The 24,159-nt window shown below is 40.5% G+C and overlaps 1 long non-coding RNA gene and 3 other non-coding genes across 4 annotated transcripts in view; 3 read left to right on the top strand and 1 right to left on the bottom strand.

The window, feature by feature from the left end:
• Positions 1–24,159, top strand: part of LOC110836971 (uncharacterized) — a 249,532-nt gene that overhangs the window by 181,742 nt on the left and 43,631 nt on the right. The gene's annotated exons all lie outside the window — the stretch shown is intronic.
• On the bottom strand, positions 3,757–3,828 carry TRNAE-CUC (transfer RNA glutamic acid (anticodon CUC)). Its single transcript has one exon. It is a non-coding gene; the product is annotated as a tRNA-Glu (tRNA).
• On the top strand, positions 9,309–9,381 carry TRNAF-GAA (transfer RNA phenylalanine (anticodon GAA)). Its single transcript has one exon. It is a non-coding gene; the product is annotated as a tRNA-Phe (tRNA).
• TRNAF-GAA (transfer RNA phenylalanine (anticodon GAA)) lies at positions 9,451–9,523 on the top strand. The gene has a single exon. It is a non-coding gene; the product is annotated as a tRNA-Phe (tRNA).

Below are 24,159 nucleotides of genomic sequence, written 5' to 3' on the forward strand. Positions count from 1 at the left end.
ATCAGATGTTTTTGAATAGCGGTGTAAAAAACTAAAATTGAGTTTGGAAGAGAGCGTCAACTGAAGAGTTATCCTTGCACACACCTTCTGGCTTTTTATCATAGCTACATTAAATAAACATATTTATATGATTATTGCAATTAAATTCGTGGAATACTTGTTAGTATTCGGTTCATAATATTGCCTTCTCGTCTGATATCGAAAAACGCAATATATACAAAATTTTGGGACCAACTGTGTGTCATCTTACAAGAATTCTGTCATTATGAAATTAATTCTGGGCGGATTTATTAAATTTCTGTAACATATTTAAATTAACGTACGTTTTCTATAGGTTTGTTATTCTTTTCATTTATAATTATTTCCCTTGAAGAGGTTGCTGTTATCTTTTGAACAGAACTTCCATATGTAATTGCCTTATATTATTTCAGGGAAATAATGAGGATATAAATGCACGATTGCAAATTGGACTGCAAGTCAAAATTAGTTGATACTGTTGAAAATAATGTGTGATAATCTTGATCCGGGAAAGTGTTATAGTGTTTGAGAGACATTACGCCCTTTGAAAAACAAAGCTCATAAAAATAACATTTAAGAATTTAGTCAGTACCTCAAAGAAAGCACAACACTACACCATTACACAGATCAGTTTTTTGGTTCTGGGAAACTTCTGTATCTGTGAGCTCGGACTAGATTTCCACTCCCTCCTGTAGTTACAAGAAAGCGGAACTGTGGTTCATGGCTTCCAAACACTGTGGTTTGTTGTCAGACCAACTGTAACAAATTGCAGGCCTCCGAAATTTCAAACATTGTGATGTTGGCTGCTTTGGCATAAAGATGTCCTCAGTAAACTGAACAAATTCATAGTTTTCTGTGTATCTTTTCTAGCATCTGCAAGTATTTCATTTGGAAATGAGATTGAACAAATAACCTCCCAACTTTTGAAGTTCTTCCTTTCTATTTCACATCTTACCAACTTAATCTTTAAGTTCCGTTTGCACTTTGTTTATTTGGTTGTGCGGTTAATGCACTGGTACCCTCCCACGTGACCCCTGCTTTCTGTTCATCAGTTCTACGTTACTTTGACAGTATTAATGCCTTAATTTAATTCGTCCACTCCGACCTTACCATTATTTATTCTTGAACTCTTGTTTCAATTACATTAACAACATTATTAATGATTGTGAATCTCACGGTAAGACGATTTTCTCCTTTTTTTCCCTTATATATAATTTCCCATAGATCCGAACATTTTCCTTGGTATTCAGCTCAAGGAAAATAACTCTCAAATAGGTATAAAGTCACGACTAGGTGTTTATTTTTCTTGGGAAATGTATTTGAGCATTAACAATATTGTACATCCAGGATTTGAGACTTTCGCGGCGAGTACAATCAATAAAATCTTCTCGGACAACAGCCGCGTCAACTGGTTACCGTAGTAAACCGACGTTTCGGGAACCAACTCTGTCCCCATCATCAGGGTTCTGATGTGACTGGATACCTCGGGAGTCGCCAGTTTACTGATTGCCCGAGAAGATTTTATTGATTGTACACCCAGTTTATTTCCTTGTTATACCACCTGCTTTTATTGAATGTTACCTGAAATTTATGTTTATATGTATCCACCATATGTCGTGTTTTAGTCCCAGAGTCGCGAAATTTATTTTGAATATTCCATCATACAAGATTACACGTGGTTAAAATGTGTTAATAAATCAGGAGACACGCCAAAAGCTGCTTGCAAACGTCGTTTCGACGATATGTATGTTTTGTGTCCACACTTCACAGGGAGATGGCAGTTTCCAGGACTGAGTGCTGTGATCGTTTATTTACCCGGTTTCGTGTTTGTAGAGCTTGGTATGTGTTAAGATAAATTAGCATTAGCGGAACGCGGACAAAAAATTCTGCATAAAGGTTAGTCACTTGTCAGTAAATGTAGTCTCATCCTGTGTATAGCTTTTTCAACTTTTCTACGAAGTCTTCACAGTGGTGTTAATTACCGTAAGTTTTATTTAAACAAATTACCCAATTTCAACGTTTAACACACGCGAGATACATAGAAAATGAGCGTTGAAATCGACGTATTTAATCCGTTAAAGAATATAATGCTCAAGTATGAAAAATTGCGCTTTATCTTGACAGATGACACTTGAAGTCTGGAGTGACAACCGATTAGAAGGATGTTTATCGTTAGTAAACCCACAATATAATCATGATGGTGAGGAAATGAGTTTGTTGAGGCTAACCTTCCAAATATGAATTAATAAATCTGTTTTCTGTGTCACTGATCTACGATAGGTGTTTCAGGAAGTTTAATAAGAGATGATAAGAACGTATGTGTCTCACCTGATACAATGATTCAGTTTTTCTTCTGCAGTTGCAATACGTGGGCTATCGAACTTCGTAGTATTTAGCAACATATGTATTGGTCTTTGGGTTATGACGCCGTGCATACTTGCAGGTCGATAATAACGTTGGAAAGAAACGCACTGCTCCTACCTTCACATCTTCGTCCACACGGTGTCATAACGCCGAAGACCAATATCGATGTATTTATCATCGTGAGAACCAAATCTTTGTTCTTCTCCAATCTGCTTTGACCTAATGCCTGTAACGGGTTCAAAATCCTCTTACCAGCGTTTCCTTCTTTCTTTTCGTCCTGTCATCTATAGTATGTAACTGGATTTATCTCAGCCATGGTTTCAAAAGATTTGATTGAAATTAAGTTTTTCGTGAATTTCAGTATTTGTGTTGTTTCTACGCAACTGTGAGTCTTGCTGACTGATTGGCTGGATGCGAAATGTCATCAGTAGTTGAACTTACAGCTATATTGTCTTGATGAAGAAATCACTGTCCAGCACCCGAACGTAGCAAACGCCCACAGGTTGAGAATAAAAATTATTGTTTGCATATTCGCCGTTACAGTCTGCTGACAGTTACCGTGGAAGTGGCATACCTTCTTTCGTCCCACACTCGTCAACTCGTGTAGGAGACATTTCCTTTTTGAGTAGTGGCACTTGTCCAACAAGTAGACTGAAACGTGACAGTTGATCGTCGAAGAAACAAGCCAGAGACTGAAGATGGCTGTCTTCTGGGTTGTTACGTCGTGTAGTCTGGTGTAAGTATCCCGACAGTCCGGAGGTTCAGATGTGCCTGCTGCCTTCGTTATGAGGGTAATTAATGGAGGCAAAAAGCACCTCTGAAACGTCGGTAAACTTCTTTCAGACAACATGGACCTACAACCTAACCGCCGCTCGTGAGAGCCTGAAATATCACATCATGGATTCCCGGAACGTTGCAAGGGCGTGAAGGGAATCTGTAAGGTAAAAATGTTTCTCTACTGACGTACCCAGGTAGCACGCCAAGCAGACTTATGGATGAGAGGGTGTGTAGCTCCACAGAAGTACTTTATGGTCGAGGTGAGTGATCAGCTTCACGCCTCGGTTGCTTTACCCCCAGGGCAAGGGCTACGATTATTATTATGTAGGAGAGTGTGTGAACCCCAGAGTAAGTCTTGACGTGGTGACAAAGGGGAAATCCCAGCACCTCCCGGAAATCAACCTTCGGACTTTCAGACTGACTCATCTATCGCATCTCGTGTCTTATTTCGAGAATACTGAAGATCGGGCTTTTGAGAAACCAAATTGTAAAATAAACTGTGGTTAGAAAATTTCACACACCAGCACTTTTTGGTCATGTTCTAAGAAATATCTTATAAATTTACGTAAAGATAGTCTCAAGTAAAAAAAAAAAATATTCCGGTACCGGGAATCGAACCCGAGCCTCCTGGGTGAGAGCCAGGTATCCTAGCCACTAGACCATACCGGACGACAAGGAAAGTGTAATTCAAACCTGTTGTCTTTGACCACGCTTAATGGTAATTTCGTATTTCTGGCTGGTTCTGAGTGAAGTTCTAGCAGGGCCAGTCGACTGTTGATAAATTCAGAAATATAATTCATTTTATTGATCTCCACCTCTTTCTTTTCTCTCAGGCTGCAAAGCCTGAACCATTCCTAAATATTTTTGGTGTTCTACTTTTGCTTCTTATGCTGTGTAGGCAGAAGTTTTCTTTAAACGAACTGTGGAAGCAAGCCAGATTCTTATGAAGGGAATAAAAATATCTCAACGTATTTTATGTTTCAAGATAAGTTATTGTTATGACCGCTGAAGAAAAAAACATGTAAATCAGAATATCAACCGTGTATTACATGAACACGTGTTGGGCTTGAGCTTAAGTAAATGTAATGTTATCATGAAACATATTTCTGCGGCCAAAGGAGCAGGGGGACATTTTGAACCTTTTCTCAAACAGGTAACGGAAACTGGGATAGTTGAGATCTGTAAACAGTAATTTCCGGCCGGCACAAGACCTGAAGTATTTACAATCTTCGGGTCTCAAAGGGGAATTCTTCTTTAAATGTTCGTTTGCCCATAGAAGGTTAACATGTTCAAGAAAACAATTAAGACCATCTGAAACCTCCCTAATAGGGTTCTGGAAAGGGTATTATATCTCCTTTCTCAAAAACATTGACAACAGACATTTTACAAGACTTGAACCTTTCACCGAGAATAGAAGTGATAAAACCATCATCCCGCATGACGAAGACAGAGAGCGTCTTTCAAACTTTGGGCTTCGGTTCCGAACTGACGTGGTTGATCGCCCTATAAGATTTTGTCACAACAGAAATTTTCTGAGGTTTTACTGATTTTCCATCGTCCTTCGAGAAGAATACCGTTATTAGAGCCTTTCCATAGTCTTGAAGCTGACCACTCACCCAATCCAGTGCCGAGGTTGAGAATGAGTGGGAGCTATATCATTTCTGCCTTCCCCCCCCCCCCCCCCCCCAAGCGCCTACGTGGCGCATAGCGGGACAGCTTTATTTTTTTTTCCTTTAAGGTCGTTTCAGATTTACTCCATTCTTTCAATCTCACAGAAGTCAAAGTTGACAGCTTTTTCTCTCTTAAGTAATCCAATCGTCTGCAGCAGAAAAGCAGCTGTTCCAACAAATGGGTGTTGTAATTTCTAACCGTGTTGTAATTGTGACGGATGAAAAGGGATTTCTATATTGTATTGTAGTGCGGCAGATCACTGCATGTTTGGAAAATTACGCTCGATAATAATATTTTTTAATCTGTGGCCCACGATATAATTAATTCAGGTCTGCACATTTTAATTTGCGTTGAGTAGATAAGGATGTGGAAGGAAGAGGTCTTGATCTACCGGTAACTTATTTAAATGTACTGTTCCGACATGAGTCAGGAAGACTGAGGAAAACTACGTACCTGGTACCTCTAGAGTTGAAGAATTTAATATCGTTATTACACCAATTCTCTAGGTAGTTAATTTATATTTGTTTGCATATGAGTTCTTGCATACAAACGTGCGTAAATACACACAAGCATACAAACATTGATGCATACACACGCACAACTGTCGTAAAAGTTGCACGTAATCCCTGTGTATAGTGATCACTCATATATGTAATCAAACACACATCTGTGGAAAGCACACTTTGTTTTGAGATAAGTTTAAGAGCCTGTTTACTCAGTAACTCATTAACTCAACATGAATCAAGGCGCTGGATGTTCTCAAAAGTTAAATATCTACTTGTTTTAATTTCGTATCGAATGTGGTGCGATTAGGCAAAAAAGTACGCGAGCACTCTTAAACCTTTAAAAAGCTCTGCTGTTCTTCAGTGAAGTGCGGTGGCGTGCTGGGTCTGTTCTTACTGCGCTGCTAAGTAATTAATTCGCGGCCAAACGCCATAAATAAACTCATCAACCGGTAGCAACGAAATAAAGCATAAATTATGGTTATTGAAGAGTCTCTATGCTTAACGTTTGTCGAAGTTTCATTTCGGTGAACATGTCGGCCTTGTAGCGCAGTGGGGTAGCGGGAACCGTAAATTGCATTCCAAAACTACTGGACTTGGTACTCCGAGTCACAGGGATGAGTAAAAGAAGGAGGTAGAGCCGAATGTAGCTTCCAGCGGTTACAACAGACAGCAGCTTCATTGTAACACGGTAAACCTGCGCGAGTCCTCTTTTCTATTTGTATAAGCAAGGAGGATTTGAGGTTGTCACGTAAGTGAGTACGAAGATGGCTGCCTGCGTTCTGGGTTGTAGCGCCGTGCATACCAGACTACACGGCGCAACAACACAGAAGGCAGCCATCTTCAGACTCACTTACGTGACAACCTCAAATCCTACAACCCCAACTAAATTTGCGGATCAAATTATACTACATTTGGGATGATGATGTAGGGTGAATGGAACTTTCGCCGATGTGGAAAAACATTTCCCGGAAATGTTTTATCACGAGACAAGTTCTACGACACTCTCTTCCATTACTTCCATCCATGATGCAATATGCCAATTTTCACAACTAACCTCGGCCATCATTGTAGCAGATTAACACAGTATCTAATATTGCGTGTACTTCAGTGGGTTTGACTTTTAGACTGCCACTGCCTGTCTGCGGTCAGCAGTCTATAAACACTGATGTCGTAACTTTCAACATTTCTGAAATCACACTTGACTGAAATACTTTGTGGTTCTCAGGAAAGGAGACAATGCAAGTTTCAGCAATCGTGAGGACACTGGATTCCGATCCTCTGAACAGTGTGCTTTGTGATGAACTGAACAAGTTATGTCCTGTCTGTGTGTAAGCAGAGGGAGGTGTTGCGTCATCTGAAACTTATTTTCACTGCCAAGTACACAAGAAGTCAGTGTAAATGTTCTAAATGTTTACAGTTCTTAACTAAACAATACAGACCCTTACTTCGTGGAGTAGAGTCCTTCTTGAGAAGTTAACAGGTGCCCGTGTAACATTTTATAACTTACTAATCTTTTACGACGAGAACTTGTTAACGCCCTGCCCAATCCCAAAGCAGGAAGAACACCCCTTGTCGATTGTCTGCCACTACTTACTGAATATATTCACAGCTGCCCTCTAAATCAGAAGACAGTCTCCTACATCCGTTATTGTTGTCCAATTTAAACGAGAATAGGAATGTGTCGACGAATTATGGTAAAAACTTCCCGGCATCAAATGTAATTAAGTCCATTCAGCGATTCGCAGGTCGGTACATGCGAACAGACCGACAGCTGCGTGCGAATGAGCCAAAGTATTGTTAGGTTCATAAAACGTTAGAAGATTCTAAGAAAAATGTGGGAAATCATTTTCTGTTTGGCGGAAAATCTGTGTCAGTGAGGTAGTCCGTGGTAAAGTGTGGGAGAAATTAGGCTAAGATCAAACAGTACCATTTCCTTTTCAAGTAGACAGATAAAAGAGACGGCGTTAAAATAATAAATATACAGGAATATGTGAAGTCGTGGTAAAGTACTGGGTCACAGACTCGTCGTATGCTCTTTCGAAAAGTTAGTAATCACCCACGGGACCACACGACGTCATAAAACAGTAGCATCGCAATCCACATGTTCGTCGCTATCAAGACCTCAAATTTCAAGTTTGAAGTAAGTAAATCTCTAAAAACAAACATATTCAGGCCGTTTCGTGTTTTAAGGTGTGAAGTTCCGCTGGATATCAGAATTGACACACGCCCCACCTATTGTTGACAGACTGCTGCCTAGTCAATGTCACAACGACACGGATAGATTTAGAAGCTATTTACAAGTATCTTTGTTAGACAGGTGAATGTAGGTTATACACCATCTGTCCTTTCCAATGTTGCGCACAATAATCACACAGGTGTTACCCATTCCCAGCCTTCATTCTTTCGGTAGCCGCAATATTTATTTATTCAACCATCCAAGGATCCTACTGCGTCCGTCAACGCAAATTTCTACCATATGGTTTAACGTCCATTTTATCACCCTCATGTTATATTCTTTAATAACAGTTGGACAATATATAATTAAGTTTTCACGGCGATGAAAATGAAAATTTCAGTTTCAGGCGAAATGTTGGTAAACGATCTGCTCTGAAGATGAAGGTGGTGAGTTCAGAACGTTGGAAACTAACCACAAGACTGTTAGGAGTCATAACCCAAATGACCACAATCATCAAACAGTAATTAAATCAGAACAATATACAGGGTGATTCAAAAGGTTAGGGCCAAACTGAAGGAGTGTATAGAGGGACTCAGAGAGAATAACTTTCGGATAGGAATCCATGTCCTCCGAAGTTATCCTTAGTCAGTTGAGGCCATTGAAGGTAGGGAAGTCTGATAACATACCGCGAGTTGCGAACTATTTTGCTTAGTGTAATTGTCTGCACTGGACAGGATCGTAACTTCAGCAACAGGCCAATGGGAGTTGATCGAAGGGAATTTAATAGCGTTAGTATTTTATAAGTTCCTATGTGAAGCAGGTTTATCGCTGTGGTTAAAAAGTCATTTCATTTTAATGCGTCTGCAAGTAAGAAATCGTGTTTTAGTACTTTCTCAGTAATATTTTTATGACAGCATTGGTTTCTTTACAGGGTTTTAACAGTAATAATGAAGAATATATAGTAGTGTTCCTTAACTGGTGGTCCGCTGTTCATTAAGGTCCGCGATTTCCAACCACTGTTATGTTATACGCTGGAAAATTTACAGGCTAATTTTAAAAATATTGACATTTTCTGTTCTTATTTGCTACGTAGTCTTGTTGAACATGATCAGACTTTTGATCAGAGTTTTAGTAGGAAAGTTAATCACTTTCTACTAGTTTTCGTTTAATTGTGGTTGCATTCTCAAATATTGTAACTTGCAATCTGGTGTATTGACCGACGTTTCGGAGGAACTTAACTGCTTAATTCATCACGGCGATGATGGTGAATGCAGTAAGCTCCTCTGAAATGTCAGTCAGTAACTACCAGAGACACGATGTCCATTCCAGAAGGCATCCATCTTCATTCTCGTCTCCTTCAGACTCTGAAATCTCACTCACTTTTCTTTCCCTTAACGTTGGGAAATGTGTGGCAAGATAAAAAATTAAAATTGCTACGTTTAAAGTCGGTGATGTGTCTTTTAATACCACACAAAAGTGTTACTATTTTTAATTTGTTCTGATTGTGGACTGCTATTATTTTGCGCTGAACAATGTGGAAGAGATAGGTTACTAGTATTCCGAAATGCCACAGCTGTTCTACTAATATGTGCATGCACGCCAAGTTAAATGAAAGTAGGTTATTAGCGGTAAGACAAACGAGCACGTTGGTACCACATGTCTTTCTCTCTCAGGAAGCTGTCAGACTGAAGAACTAATGGTTCTTGGTTCAATTCCGAGTTTCGGCAGTCATTTGATTGAAATTGTTCTGTCGTCTCTTCCTATAAAAATACTACGATATGGAGGATACTCCATCGGCCGAAATAGCTCAGCTGGGAGAGCGTTAGACTGAAAATCTAAAGGTCCTTGGTTCAATCCCGAGTTTCTGCAGTAATTTTATTGAAATTGTTCTGTCGTCTCTTCCTATAAAAATACTACGATATGGAGGATACTCCATCGGCCGAAATAGCTCAGCTGGGAGAGCGTTAGACTGAAGATCTAAAGGTCCTTGGTTCAATCCCGAGTTTCGGCAGTAATTTTATTGTCGTTGTGTCGCTGACCCACATTACGAGGAAGGATATTTTGTTATTGTGATTCTTTCATCAGCTAAGAAACTCAGGTCTTATTTATTTGTTTATTTATTTATTCATTTGTATGAGCAGGGATAGTTCCACCAGCTTAGTGACTCAATACTAGCTGGTAATGCAGGGGATGTTATTACCCTTTTTATTCCAGACCTGCAGACCAGTGTCTAGATTCTAGATTTAATGTTCAATAGGTTCTAGACCCTATTGAACATTAAATCCGTACTTTCAGTCCTCCTTCATTGCATGGTACTTAGGAAAATGTATTATCATATTTTACTTATTCTATAGACCTACGTGTGTGACTTGCTCCCCGTCTCGAGATGTGAAAATGTTTGGTATAGTCTGTTGCTAATGTGCCGTAACGCAATGTTGGTAAAAATGAATGCATTAGCAGGTCTACCGTTGATGACACAATGTTTGTATGATATATAATTCGAATAATAATCAAATCATTAACTATATAACTTCAAAATATTTATAACTGATAGCATTTAGCCCCCCACAATTTTGCAGTGCATTATGGCTTTTCGTTTTTCTTTTATTTTTGTGTCACGAATGGAAACCTAACATATCGTGAATATATTTTTTAGCTAAAGAAAATTATAACCATCTTGAAATTCTTTATTGTCAGTAGACTCGACGTTTTCAGTAGAAGTCATAAAGTATTCTACCACCGTGTTCACCTTGAATACTGCTCCCTACGTCCCAGAATCGGTGAACACCGACAAGATTTTCAGGGTTATTACTATTGTACACATATTAGTGCTTAGTAACTGTTATAGGCTTCTCGCTGTTGGAAAGAATTGGAGCTCAGTTAAGAAGCTAATTGGAATTATCACTGCTGTCAGTTTACTGTATTGACAGCAAGAGACATTTGGAAACATTTCGGGAGCCTTGATATAAAAATTCACAATGGAACTTTGATAGATTTCTGTAATCTTAATCACTTGGTAATTACTTAACATAAATTAGCTATAAACGTTACTGAGAAATTTCAGTACAAGTAGTTCGATTAAAATCACCTCACTGGGGGAAAAAATATGGCATTAGCAGACCTACAAGTGGCGGGAAAATTAGTTTTATTTGTCGACAGGATGGGACTGTCTATTTCCAAGTGGCCGTAAACATGAGATTTGGGCCAGAAAAATTAAGGGGCAATGACAAAGCTTTCCCTGGTGTTTTACTAAACACCACGCCATATGTATACTTCGACGCGTTCTTAACGTCTGCACCAGATGGAGATTTGAGTTTAAAATTAAGAAATAACTGTTAATTATTTGCACTGATTGGACATATTTAATAGAGTAGGCATCCCGAATTTCACGAAAATCTGTTCTTTAGTGTATAGTGTATTGATGCGGGGGATATTCAGACGAAGACAGACATGTTGAGCTCGGTTCCTAAATTCGAAAGAAGATGTGTCCTTCGGAATCATAATGAAGACACAAGATGCGTTTGGACGTGCTCGGAATGATAGAACCACGCTTGTAAACCGTACAGAAAGGCCTTTGGGGCGACCATTACATAAAGACACAGGTAGTAATGAAATTTATGGGCGTTATTCTGTTATTACTTGTTGTAATTCTTAACTGTGGGAATGTCGTGATGTTGTATAAAGAAACACATAATTATTTGGAGTCACATAGAACGATACGATAATATAAATGTAGACAACATGACATTAAATAATATCCGAACACGGTAAAAAAAAATTGAACAGAGATTATGAAACTGTTGTTCTCCCTGAGAGCAAATTTACATGCGTAACAGCGACAAAAATATTGGGACTTCTATAGGCCTACAAACAAGACACGTGCCGTAACATATTCATACCTCAAATTCATTCGTTAGCAGGTATCCAAGGCAACCGAGTTTTCTCGGTAATTGTTAGTTATTAGAAAACCTTGTTCTGGGAAAAGTGTTCTTCTTTTTCTGGGACCTCTGCCACAGCGAACTTTGTTGAAGGAGATCTAGACGAATTCCGAAATTAGCGGAAATATTTTTTTTCAATGTAACTGTTTTATTCAGTAAATTCATCCAAATACTTTCTTAATTCCGTGTTTTGGTCGGGATTTAATTGAGTCTTAAATTGTAAATGAGTTCAGCATCTTATTTGGAAGACACACTTCTACCAGTACGCCCTTATGGCATGGTACTTAACTAAGCATGAGGTAAAATTTATATTTATATTTATACTGTGTTCTTCATTTTATCACAATGGGTCATCATAAAGAAGAGAGACTCTGTCCAACAGCAGTTAGGTTGAAAAAGAAATTCTGGCAGTCTGTGATGTTGAAGTAAGTCGATTCCTACAAGCGATTATTTCTGTGAAAGCTGCGTGGTATCCATGTTATCTCACCGTGATGGCTTATCTGTGGTGAGACCTTCTCTATTGAGTTGAGAAAGAGCGACTCTCGAAATCACAGCAGAGGGAAATCCCTGCCGTCATATTTATATTGCCGTACAGTTTATGTTGAGTTCACTGATAAAACGGGAACGCAGCTGTCACTTCAAGCTACCGGCAGGAAATGCATGACTCACCGCTAAGCGCTACAATTTTTTCCCGGTACGAGTCAAGGATCGCTGCATAAAAAATTGCAATATTCCTGTGTTTTAGAGATGCTGAAAATGCACTGTATGCCAGTTTAATACGGTGAAATTCACTACTTCGTCGCCTGGCTGATGGCGTATTCTACATTCCATTCTGTCCTGCATTTGCATACTGAATGAAAAAGGAGTGACTCCATTCGTTGGAACAAAGAGTCGAAAAGGAAATGAATATAATTTCAAGGTGAAGATGGCTGTTTTCTGGGATGAAAAGGCATATAATCTGGTAGATATTGACCGGCAATCCAGTGTGGCCACATTCCGTCCAATATGGTCACGTTGGACCGAAATATGTTGTTCATAGAATGGACATTGAAGTGTGTCTGAAAAAGTGACGTAAGAGGAAAACCAGGACTCGACATAACAAACCGGGATACAACACTACAGAGTTGATATACACGAGTCGTCACCTTGTAATCCTGAGGTCTCGGGTTCGATTCCCGGCGGTGCCCGAATTTATAACTTGTGTTGGGCAAGGCCGTGGTCTAGGCATCACGGAGTTTTCCTCCGGGGGCTTCCCCGGTTTCTCCGTGGCATCCCAACAGTTACTCCATTCACACACAGAAGAAGGCAATGGCAAACCACTTCTGGATCATCTGCCAAGAACGTATATGAACAGGTCCCAGTCCGAGAAAAGGATGGAAGATCTGATCTGATGTCATATATCTTTAATTAATATTAATTAGAATAAGAACATGTTACTTTTATACGATATGAACAAGCAAAGAGGAGGCATGTAACGACTACATTTTTTACCTTGATGTTTCAGAAAAGTATCGAAGCACAAAATGATTTGTACATTAGTAATACTTGAACTGGAAAACCTAAAACTGATGCTGATCTTCATGTTCGCCATGGCAACAGAAATCTTCGGCGGTAAGTAGATGCGGTTGGGAACCCGAGCAGAAAGTCTCACGGTTTTAACGCCTGCATTTCAACGTGAGACTGAAAGTGACTGCCCCTCAGAATGTGAAATGTCATAACAAAACGCAGGAGCTACTGGATATTCTATTCAAGGGCGCCCAATGTTACTGAAAACAGGTAGTTTTGTGATGAAATGGCTATTTTTCTTAACGACGCAAGTCGATTCCAGCCTTAGGTAATTGTTATCGGTAGGAGGAATAACCACTTGCTTATGGAAGGTGTATAGTTGATAAAGTAGGTCTCAAGCTAGAATTTACCGTTGCCGTACTGTAGAAGTTCTCGTAACCAAACATTTCCCGTGTCTGTCTTTATGAATAAAACCTGACGTGATCGCTTTCATAAATTAAACATCTGATGAGAACCCGCACTGATGTGAAGAAAAGAATTTGTCACGTACTCGCAGTCGCGAAGGGATTATTAGCCGTGGTTTGGTTTCATGAACGAAACGTTTCGCGTAGTCTCATTCATGAATGAAGAAATATGCGTTGATTCAGTCACGAACAAAAATATTGGTCATTGGCACATTTGTAAATTAAAGTTAGTTGTGGCTTCGTTTATGCAAAAAAACATTTGCCAGTACTGCATTCGATTGATGTCGATGTAGTTGCAGACTGAGTGGTCGATGAAAAAAGAATGTGTACGTAGGCTCGATAGAGCGGTGTTACAAATACTGCTGATAGGGCCTCCTCCTAAAAAGCAAATGTTTGTATGTTGAGTTTGCAGAAGATTTCTCGAACACGCATGTCTCATTTTGAGAAGTTTAAACGTATGTGTTTTAGTGCGTCAACTCCAGCATTTTGCCTTTGTATTTTTCTTATCTGAGCCGTGTCATCTCAAAATTCTCCCGTTTCCGGGAATTTCAACCATTGTTCTCAGAACTTATCATTGACTGATTCAGAGCCTACCGCAGTGGCTGATTGATAAAACTGCGAGAATAAACTGTTCTTTCGATTTCTTTGCTTAAAAGCTGACCCATCTGTAGTGGTTGTTCGGGGTCGTAAAGCTATCGAAGAATATTCTTGTTCTGTACACAAATTTCAGGTCCTGATAGGGTTCAGTCGCGAGCGGTAATGAATCTTTAGGTTCCGTAAAGCACGGGGAATTTCGTGACTGTCTTTGTTGTGAGGCTGACAGTTTTGACAACTGTTTGGTTTACAAGAAGGACTGTGCTTCATAGAGGAAATTGCTTAGTGTCGAATTAGATATAGTCAACAGAAATTGGAGCTGGATCGCCCAGACGTTTTGCATGTACAGAGCAATATTCAGCGTGTTGCACGTTGCATAGCAACGAGGTGAGACGGCTCAATGGCAGAATAAGACATAAGCTGTGATCGTGGCTCGAGGCGCATTTTATTTCGAGGGCTCTGACAGGTTGCTCATACTTTCGGGGATTACAGATGCGGACGGACAGACTTGAGTGCAAAGGACGCATAAAATATTACTACCTTTATAATGACTTCATGAATGTCTGTCAACTCATACGGAGATGGTGTGAGGGGAACCAGGAAGAAAAGACGGCGGACAAGGTGTTCGTGGTACAGAGCAGGGCAATGCCCCCACATGCCGACTCTTCCCAGGTGCGTGAGTAAGCGTGTGCTTGCATCACGCAGCTACTCCGGAAGTGCGTAGGTCTTTTATTTTAAATCTTCCTTCGTTTCTTGTCTCGTTCTTATAAAAATGTCAGACATTTAAAATTAATTTGTTTGAGTAACAACAACTTAAAGATTTTAGGTTCTCTCTGTAGACATGTTGACGCTGGTGTGATGCCGAAGTAACGCTGAAGATTGAGGCAGTATCTTCCTCCAAAACGTCGGTATTCACATGTAATTACACACGGCGTTACAATTCGTCAGAACAACATCGACCTGTGTTTTGTCCTGAGAATATTCTATCTCATTCAGTTGAATTATGTTCACGTCTTCCTAATTTCACAAGATAAGTTTTCAGTACTTTCCTCCCATCTTCTTGTTTTCCAGCATTGACCGGGAAACCGAAACACTCCTCTCCTGTCCTGGATGGTGGAAACAAGAAATGTATTCAGTATTTTTGGTTGATAATTTTCAAGATAGGACATAGTAGCACGTGGTAGGATAGACCTAAATAGGTGTAAAAGCAATAGGTTGTGAAGATGTGAAATTTGTTGAACTAGCTCAAGAAAGTGTGCAAATACGGGCTTTTGGGATCTCGCTCACAAATGCTCAGGTTCAGTAGCGAATTTCCTGACCAGATAAAGAACTAAGAACGCTCTTCATTCTGAAGATGTGTGGCCACACATGTTTACCCTGTTATTTTCTTGTTTAGAAATATGTCAGCCATATGGTCGCTTGAGACGTGCTGATCTTACGTAATTCATCTCACATCCTCTGATTTAATATTTTGTGCGTAGTTCAGTAGCTGACACTTGCCAGAAATGTATACAGATTAGCCATGTAGGAACCTGGTCTGGGAAAAATTCTTCTTCTTCTTCTATGGCTCTCCAGTCCGTATTCGGTCCATGGCCTCCTCAATTCTCCTCTTCCATTCGGTCCTCTGTTAGGTCCGTCTGTCCGAGGCTTTGACTGAGGTTTCGAAACATCTTCCTTTTTACGGTGCAAGGTTGTTAGCCTTGCGACCAACCCCCAACCTGGAGGACCAGGGTACCTGTCTTAGTCTGACCTCTCCCCCTCGATCAATCGGGCTAGGGAGGCCCTACCAGTAGCTATGCTACCGCCACTGAGGTACTCAAGCCCCACCACCACGACAAGGTACAGGTACCATTAAGTGGGGCTGGAAAAAATTACAATTTATAAATATAACTTCTTTGGCGAATATCCTACAATATATCCTCTTGTTCGTGTATATTCCCGATGGTTAAAGGCCAGAAATACACATTTAAAGCCTCAAGAGATGACGATAGAAGACATTTATTTTCCTGGTACTTTGAAAAAATTAAGATTTCGCCATATAAGCCCTGGGTCCCTAAGTGAAAATAATGAGAGCAATTTTGGTCTTCGGTTTGTAAAATTAGTCCGCGAGCCACGGTGGAAATTTCGGTAGGCAGCGGGTTGCTTACAGCTGTTGGGATCAGATCGGGTTCAAAGTGTTGTCCAAGATACCGCTGGAATAGCGTCTTCTTTTCCACAGCCACCCGTTAGTTTGTGGTCAACCGGCGCTTGCAAGCTTATCTAGAGGACTATCGACTAATAGAAATGTATGGCCACTCCAAACAGCCGTCAGCTGTGATAATGCTTTGCTTTGCCATTCATCATACTGAACGCTGGCTATTTACCTGCTCCGAATTTTAAAGTCGGAACCTGAAGGTTACGCTGGCTGTATCGGGCCTTTAGAAGTGTCACTGACCAGAACGAATTTATTTCTCTATTAGACTCAGGTACAAAACCTTTGAAGCGAAGATTAAAATTGTAAATGATATGTATGTAAATCGTGTAAGTAATTTATTCTGCTTATAATTTTGATCTGCTATCAGGACATTAATTAAGATTATTCAAGGGATGTCATTAGTTGTTTGTTATAACTGTGAACGTGCAGTAAACTGTAAGGCCATTATTTGAAAAGTGAGCTAAAGAAGCAAGGGTAAAGGAAACGTTGTCCCTGGCATGAAGATGTGTGCAGCAGTGGAGGTATAGCTCCACTCTTTCTTGACTCCGGCTGTAGGAGGTGAGTGGTCAGCTTGAAGCCTCGGCCGATTTACTCGCGGGAATGGAACCCTCGATACCCATCGGATAATAGGTTGGGTGGACCCCAGGGCTGGTCTTGATGTAGAGGTTAAGAGGAAAATCTTTTACCCCTGTCGGGAATCGAATCTCCGTCGTGTAGTCCGTAATCAGTCGCTGTACTGACTGAAAATTTCATAATAGCAAATCTCACTAGTGAACATGTCTGATAGTGTTGTTATGGTGATTCTTCATAGGAATTTCAGTTGACTGGACGTGTAGATGGAATTTGGGGAAGCAATAAGCATCAATTACAGATTTAACTCTTGGAAAAACGATTCATTGGATTAACAAGGAGTATAATATTCAAATGCGTCTTCTATAAATTGATTGCGGGCTTTCGTGTCAATGGTGTTGAACATTCGGCTTTCGAATGGCTTAGTTGATTTTAATTTATTTACTTCTTTTCTATTTTTAAATTTAGTGCACTGTAGGTGAGGAAGAAATGCAGTGTTTCTGAGGAGCTGCTTGCAAAGGCTAATTAATACGAACTCACGCTTCAGAAAACAAAGCGACACCTCGTGCAGTCACGAAAAGAAAGTAACAGTTGACAGATTTAAGCAGAGCCAGGTACGCTTGTCAGCTTTCTTTTGTTTCGCTTGTTTACAACTAAACTTGTTAACAATACGTGTAATGTGTGTCATTTAAACTGTATATTTATGGGTGCTGAGAGTGTGGAACACATGTGTTCGTCCTCGAGCACATCCAGACTTAAAACAACTGCAGGTAAACAGCCTCTTTCCTCTACCACTTAAAATTGTGTCCCGTATCATTTATTACTGTGTTAGGACGTTACCTGTCTTTTTGGGTCTACGCCTTCTTCTTCTTCTTCTTCTTCTTCTTCTTCTCCTGTCATTTAAGGTTAGGCTGTGAGTTTATGCCGGCTTCAACCGCGGATTTCAAGTGTCTGCTCAAAGTTACAGTCACATGTGCAAATATGTGCTGTATATACGTGCAATAACGATTTATGGTTCACGACAGTTGAAATTAAATTCCGTTACAAAATTGTCTGTTCTAACGGATATCGGGCTGAAAATTTGCCAGAGGATGTTACGATTTTCGTAATTTGTCACAGGCCACCGAGACCTCTTCAGCGTCTCGCATGACAGGCCCCTTCCTGGCGCAAGTTGCAGATCACTGCGTTCCGTTTCGGATTACTGCCAACGAGGACAACGTTCACCGCGAGATAAAATTATTTGCAAGCGCTTTCGATTTAAGTAGAAGATACAATTCGCTCGCTGTGCATTGAATGGCGACCAACGTTACAAAAGTCTGTTGTCGAATATAGCTCAGGTTTCTCATCACTGAAGGCAGTGTTCAGTCGATGAAAGTCCACTGTGGATGAGGAAGCACTAGACCATGTGATCTTACATCTGTCAATCATCATCGTCATCGTCATCACAGTCCATGAGGTGTGCTACAGGACCGACAAACCAGCACCAAGCAGACTAATATAGCGGTAGCTCTCAAAGTACTGCGCATTGGGTAATTAATCCGACACAGAATTTTACAATAAATCTTCAATATTTTTGTTCAAAATTATATAATCTTACAAATGCGAAAGATGAAGTATGCATTGTAGAATATAATCGTATTTTTTCGTTTCTCATTACGATTCATGTCCTCTAAAGAGTATAAAAGTTAGACCAAATATTTTGAAAAACATTTCTTCATAAATCACAATTTGTCAAAATAATTTTACAGGTTTTTGTTGGCCAAAATCTGTATTCTGAGTCCGTATATTTAAAAAAAAAGTGTTTTCACTGTTCGAATTGCGGCCGGATATCGACCAAATTTAACGTTTTGTTTGTTCCTCGACGAAACAAGAGACGAGACCAGAGCAAATTTTAGCAACGATTTGGTGTGGTTACCTTAATGCTTATAGCGCCATGGAGACGTATTTGGAGGTGCAGATAGAGCTCCGAGCATTCTTAGCATTCCTAACACTGGTACTTGATGGCAGTAAGTGTTCAGCTTCACGCCTCGACCGCTTTAACCCCAGGGGAGACTGGGTGGATGCTAGCCTGGACGTGGAGGAAAATCTTTGCCTGTATCAGGATTCGAACACGCGACGTCAGGCCTATGTCGGGTTACTTTACCCAGTAGATTAGATACAGAATGAAGGAGTCAGCTCAGGAGATTATGATCCGCCGTTGAATAAGAGCTGGTACCTACATTCTGCAGCAGTGAGATCACAGCCGTTGGTTACACGTGGAGATGAATCCTGATGCTGTGTAGTACAGAAGTATCACATTTTGTGTACGTGGCGACAGCTTGTTGCAAGTGATGACAACAAATTGTAAATACTTTCAAATTAAAGTGTTCGAATCTTTCGGATCTTGCGTGAAGGACTTTGCATCATGGGTACTGAAACGTTCAGTTTGTTATACCAGAAAACTAGCTAGTTAGTCAGTGTCACTTAGATCGTTGCTTTGTCAAGTAGTTGGATGGTTAATTCGTTCTGCTTGACACCTGATTGATCGAATTAAGAAGAGTGCGATTAATAGGGCACATAGCACCCATTGGGAAACGAGAAATGCGTACAAAATGTGAGGATGAAACTCTGAAGAGAAGAGACCACTTATGACGGAGATCTACGCTCAGACGAGTAATTCACATTGTTTTCTTGCCAAGGTATAGAGAGAAAACTATCACACAAGTAAACCAATTTAAATATCTTTATCGTAATTGACCATATGAAAAGCACATTTCAAATGTCAAGTCTATTCCAGCCACTAGATAGGTAGCTGGTCGCCTCAGAGCCGGTCGGAGCGTAGTAACAAGGAAAACATTTCTGGCTATGGGAATAGTACTTCTGCCCCCCGGGTTCATAGCCAGACTTTACTGACTGCGCTCTCCTGGCTGTCACTATGCGTAATTTTTCTTGTCACAATCGCAGTTGCGGTCAGCACAAGACATTGTCTGAAGGTTAACGATGTGCCTATACAGCGGTATTCTGATAACGGGCAATAAGTAACGCACGTGGCTTCCATTCGATTCGATAGGTCGTACCTCCATAACCTGTCTCGTCCGGTGAAAGACCTACCTCGATGCCAATTGGATAAGAGACAAAGATGAAGAAGATTAGCTCATAATCGGTCTATGCTTTGTGGGGAAGAAAAAACAAGTCCTTGCCTCTGCCGGGAATCGAACCCCGGTAATTCAGCACGTGGCCAGTCATACTGAAGCCTATGCCGGCTCATATTGGTGTCTAATACTTGTGCATTAATCGATAATAGTCTATAGCAGTGGTTTCAACCTGGGGTACGCGTACCCCCGGGGGTACGCAAATACATCTTAGGGGGTACGTGAAATTAAAAAAAATTATGATAAACACTGAATAATCAGTAATGTAATTTATTTAAATTATTTTAGATGTAGATTATATACTATGTATAACTTGAATTATACACCAACAACTTTGGGAGTACAAAGTTGAAGAGAAATTATATCTGGGGGTACGCGAACAAAAAAGGTTGAATACCACTGGTCTATAGAATGCACGTAGCAGCAAGGAATAAACCATCGACATGCCACGTGGTTGACAGAGTGCTACTTGGTCTGATTTTCGCAGAAGCTCGCTAAATTAGTGTCATCATCGAGAGCACAAGGCCACTTCAAGAGAGATTCGGCAGCATCTGGGACGTGGTAAGTGGTCTGCTGCGATCGGCAGGCTTCATCACCATCTCTCTTACCTGCTGCTGGATCTCTCAGCTACAAGGTGTTCTTCAAACATATCCACAAAACTACTTCAGTGATCTCTAGGATTGAGAAATCCCGGCAAGTCTGATAACATTCAGAAAAAAATTTAAACTTCTGAACTGACCGATTAGTTTCATGCTTCATCCTCTTGCCAAGATAAACAAAGTGTTAAGAAGAAAGCACCGTTCTGGACGATGTAATTCAGAGAAAACTTCTAACAACATTGTCAGAAAACAGTTAAGTCGCGTGAAAGCGTATTCAATAAACCGCGACCGCTTCCTTCCACATCCCTTCCAGTCAGTATCATTCGGCGCCACAAACTCCAAGCATCTTAAAGGGCGTCTTTATATAAATCAAGACTCAGCCGCCTCGTTCTTATTTTTATCAAATTTTATACTGCGATAAAGTTTCTGATTCTCATTCTGGAGGTAACCGATTCGAATTTTGACCGGGTATTTGATCTCCTGTATTACATTTTTTCAGTTCTTTCAGACGGGTGCCGAAACATCTTGACAGAAGCCGTTTTCCGTCTAATTTTTCATTTATAAACAATCGGACGATGCACAGCTTGCAGAACTTGATGCAGCGTCTTAATATAAGCGGATGACTTACTGTGTTCTTCGTCTCTTTCGTAGTCGTGTACGCTCGACTGTTGAGAGCACTCACACTGACAGAGGGCACCAACAACCATGAAGCACGAACAAGAATGCCAACAAAAACACCCTAACCTTGATAGGATCTGAACTCGTAATCCCAGAGACCAACAACATTCTTTCTCGTCTGAAAATCAGGTTATCTGATTTGGTAAAGCTATGACGAAAACGTAATTCACGTAGTGTTTGAAAATGCCGTGAAGCAGCTGAGATACATTACAACTTAACACCAATTTCGCTTTTCTGCTAATTAACCTGCGATTTCTTTATTTCATTTATTTTCCGCTATTATCACACAATGTTTACCGGCCTTAAGTAAGATCTGAGGTTTTCACGGCGGTCAGTATGAAGATGGCTGTCCTGAGGTTGTAGCTCAGTGTAGTCTGATAGACGTTTATCAACGTTTCAGAGATCTTTGCTGCCTCCATCACCTGAGCGAAAAGTGATGATGATTGCAGCAGGCACCTCTGAAACGTCGGTAAACTTCCACCACATACACGGCACTGCAACCCAAAAGACAGCCATCTTGTTTCTTTTATTGTCTAATCGGGTACATCCAGTAAAATATGCCTCTCCACGGGTTAAAATTATTTTTCAAAACCTATTGTGCCTTTCACATCGAAGAGGACAATTGAGAATTCTTTGGCCGTCCGCGGACTAGTGACATCTTCTGTAATTGTAAGAAACTTACTATAACTAGACTAAAGTCTGCTACTGTATTTGTAGATCTCTGGAAAGACTCTGGGACGTGCCTGGACCCAGGGGGACCTGGGCAGCTTCACTCTTTGCCCATTAGATAAAGCAGGCCTTAACGTCGGTTACCTTTATCTCCGAAAATGAACGGGATGGGAATATTTTCTTTCAACTGAATAAACAACTACCTTGCAAATAAATCACTAGGAACTGACAGTAACATAGGAGAAAACGCTCGGTTAATGAGAAGCGTTTTGCCGATTTACATTGCGACAGGAGTCCCGAAGAACCAGCCGGTCGCTGTTACCTTTTCGTCCTTGGGGAACCCGTTTGGTTCTTGATGAATGGAGGCAACGAGATACCGGCTGCAACTAGGGCTGGCCAACTGCACTTCGGCTGCCGGTGCTGAAGGAGTTCGTAATACCACCCCGACTCATCAGTCTGTAGTGTAGCATCACGGGGTGTATTCTTAAGATGGCCTCCCGGTTTAATGCCTGTATCAGAAGCTTCAAATATGGTGTCTGCATTAAGTACGATTATTAGCAATGCTGTGAGATTTCAGGTTCCCATGGTAACTAACATGAAAGTGACTGTTGTGTCGTGGGATGTTCGGCCGTGTAGTCTGGCTTATCATCAGCAGGGACCTTTGAAACGTCCTTAAACGTCTATCATACTACACGGCACAACATCTCAGAAGACAGTCATCTATTGACAGTACTATTTTTGAATCTCTTTGTAAACATCCAATGTATGTATGTACAGTCAGTGCAGATAACCGGTAACTACAAAACAATTTTTTCAACCACAAAGTTGTTCTTACTAGCCTCTACGACATGCTCACTCCGAAAAAGAAGCAACCAGTCCTCGAGTAAAATGAATAGGTCGTCTTTGTGTCATCCTGATATCGAAACCACGTTAATGGCGGAGAAAGGATCTCTGTAAGGATTCGAAGGGTAAGCGGGGGGGTGATATCCAAAACTGTTTTGAAGAAAGTGTCGAAGAAACAGACCCATCGTGAATCTAATCGAGCCGTCCAGCTCCATTTTACTAACCAGCCGCAGGAAATAGATAATCAGAACAAGGATTTGGGTAGGAACGTGATTGAAAGTGGACTAGCCGGATTTTCGGGCATCCCTTGTCGAAGGTGTACAAAAGCATTCCAGACAAACTGAAGAGAATCCTACGTGGCTTGCGCTTATTTGGAATGTCGCCCGTGGAGCCTCAGTGGGCGGTTGGAATTTCGCTGCGCTGCGCCTGGCGACAGAGAGGGAATGAAGAGGCATGTCACTGACTGGTACTCGTTGATGTCGTTCTTCTGCCACAGGGTGGTGGTCTTTGTTTCATAATTAAAGCGACATGACAGTTTTAGTTATCAGGCTTGGATGCTGCTTGCACACAACACACTTGGTAAGTCTTTGATATTAATAAGAAGTAATTGGGTTCGCCATGGATCCAGTCGTTTTGATACATAAATGTTTAGTATCCATAAAAAAACAGCGTTACAACAGAAAAACTACGCAATAACAAACATTACTTAGATACAACTAACTTCTATGTAAGATTTGAGGTTTTCACAGCGGCGAGTATGAAGATTTCTGTCTTCTGGGTTGTTGCGCTGTGCAGTCTGGTCGATGTTTACAATGATGTCATACTGCCTCCGTCATCAGGGCGAAACGTTGGTAAACATCTACCTGACTACACAGCGCAACAACCCAGAAGACAGAAATCTACAACTAACGTCATCCAGATAATTTTTTTCTGACATTTACGTGTGATTCATTTAACATTTTGATTTTGAATTTCGTACATTTGATTATCGGCAAGATATTAATAGATTTTGTTGTGAAGAATTACCACTGTACTTTTGACAGTATCTTTAGAAAAATTCCATGAAATACCAATGTTGGTCACAAAGAGACCACTTTGCCCTTTTGTCTTCCGGAATTGCTTTCTAACCTTAGCCCCAACCAGGAATGGAAGAGATAAATCCAGAGAAATTTGGTCGGCAAACCTTCAAGAAAAACGATTGTGAGAGTTAAGATTGGAAGGATATTACTAAAATGTCTTAAAATTCCTGTAAGTCTCGAAGTCATCAACTGGATACATGTATCTCAGAATGGAGTCAAATGGCGAGTATTTGTGAACACGTTCATGAACTATCGTATTCCATAAATTTAGTGAATTTTTCTACCATTGGGATGACTGTAAATTTTAGAGGAAGACTTTATGCCAACTAGTTAAATTCTTTAGTTACTTTATTCTTGTTGGTAAGAGCTAGGCTAGGCAAGT

This window comes from Zootermopsis nevadensis, unplaced genomic scaffold, assembly GCF_977971745.1.
Source record: "Zootermopsis nevadensis isolate Lab colony 2312 unplaced genomic scaffold, Znev_1.0 Znev_ptg000002l, whole genome shotgun sequence".
In the NCBI taxonomy this organism is placed as follows: domain Eukaryota; kingdom Metazoa; phylum Arthropoda; class Insecta; order Blattodea; family Termopsidae; genus Zootermopsis; species Zootermopsis nevadensis.